Here is a 1,804-nt window from a genome sequence, read left to right on the forward strand (position 1 = left end):
ATGAAAAGGATCACACGAAGCCTTTCATTTTATTAAGCTAAGGAGGCCAGACGTGAATTCTCAAAAATTTATAAAGGATCCTCCTACAAATGAAACCCCCTTAGTCTCTTCATTTAATGAAGATGACATATCTACCAGGAGAGCATGGGGTATCTGGGTCTGTCTCACAGAGATGGACAAAGTCAAGTTTCCATTTAAGTTTTACCAAAATTCTTTAAATGGATCATTCCTGTTAAACACTATGACAGGAAAAACTACAAGCTTTGCAGAAGACCTATTCGAAAAGAAAAGAAATCTTCTGTGGAACAGCAAGCTGCCGGCCAGTAAAGAGACTCGCCGAAAATTCTGTAATATGGCACATATATGAAGATGGTCAGAAAACATCTGTCCTGAATGCCAGAATAAGAAAGAACCAGAGTTCGGTAAAGGTTTCAAATCGAGATCTGATCGGAAACATTCTACCGAAGTAAGGACAAGTGGGGAAGGACCATATTCACATTTTCCTCGAGGATACAAAAAGCCTAAGATTCCTCGACAAAATTAAAAGGGACATGTGACCAAGCCCACTCACCAAAAGAAAATCCACCATGTAAGTGGAAGGACAGGACCCCCAATAATCGGTGGAAAAATGACAAAGAACATTGGATACCTTATCTTTAAAAATAAAGAAAATCCAATCAAAAACAAGAATCTGGACCCAAAAATTCACAATATAAATACGGGTAATTGGGAACCAGTAAAACACACCAGAAAATCAAAACTCAAAGATGTATCGAGTATATCTTAAAGTTTTGAAAAGAAGGATAAATTACAAGAGAAGTGAAGCTGCTGCTCTCAGATCAATAATTAAGATGTACAAAGAAAAGGGTAATGAGATAACAGCAGATCTATTCCAGACTCATCTCTATTGGTATCTCGGAGAGCTAAGAGAAGATGAGAAGTTGATTTCTAGATTGATAATCTAGAAAAAGACGTTTTAGAGGGACCATTTTAAAAGACCACTCAACCACTACATGGTCCCAAGGCAAGCTGTAAAGGCTTATCAAGATTTGAAGTCCGAGTTTCAAATCCGAAGAAGCCTTCTATAAATAAAGAAGGAAGAAGGAAGTGAAGATCATCGAACATTTTCCTCATTTCTTTCAATCATAAGTTGTAATATTTTCTCTTTCTAGTTTATGTGTTGTTCAAGTTCGGCTACTATAAGTAGCTAAGCAAGTTCCTCCTCCTCTACAGGAGGTTTCAATGTAATAATAAATGTTTGTGTTTGAATAAAGAGATCTTTGCTCTTAGCCCCTCTCATGTATTATTTTCAAAATTTTATCTTTTGCTGTACACCCTAAGGTAGGAAACGAATTAGGGTTGTGCTAAGTGCTGCTGAAGGAATCTGCGTCGGTAACCATAGGTTGCGATCGTGTGGTTGGATTGTGAGGAGCAGTCCGTAAAATACGGTGGATATAACCCGGTGGCATTCTGGTCAAAGAGGTAAAAGATTTAATTTATTTTACGGAAGCATGATGGGCCTTTAATTTAAAAAGAAAAATCAATTTAATTAAAATAAAGGATAAGGGGTATTTTGGGAAAAATTTAAAAACTAGATATCAAATCCAAAGTTAAAAAACTTTGGGTACTGATACACAAGTTACCCTTTAACAAATAAAGAATTTTTTGAAAAAAAAATAGTTGACTGATTTACCAATTTAAGATGATTTATCTTTCAAATTTTTTTAATTTTAACATCAACTCTTATTTTTGGTATGTCCTCTCAAATCCTATTTTGTAACTAAATTAAAAAAACAAATAATAA

Source organism: Primulina huaijiensis, chromosome 2 (assembly GCF_012295235.1).
Source record: "Primulina huaijiensis isolate GDHJ02 chromosome 2, ASM1229523v2, whole genome shotgun sequence".
NCBI classification, from domain to species: Eukaryota; Viridiplantae; Streptophyta; class Magnoliopsida; order Lamiales; family Gesneriaceae; genus Primulina; species Primulina huaijiensis.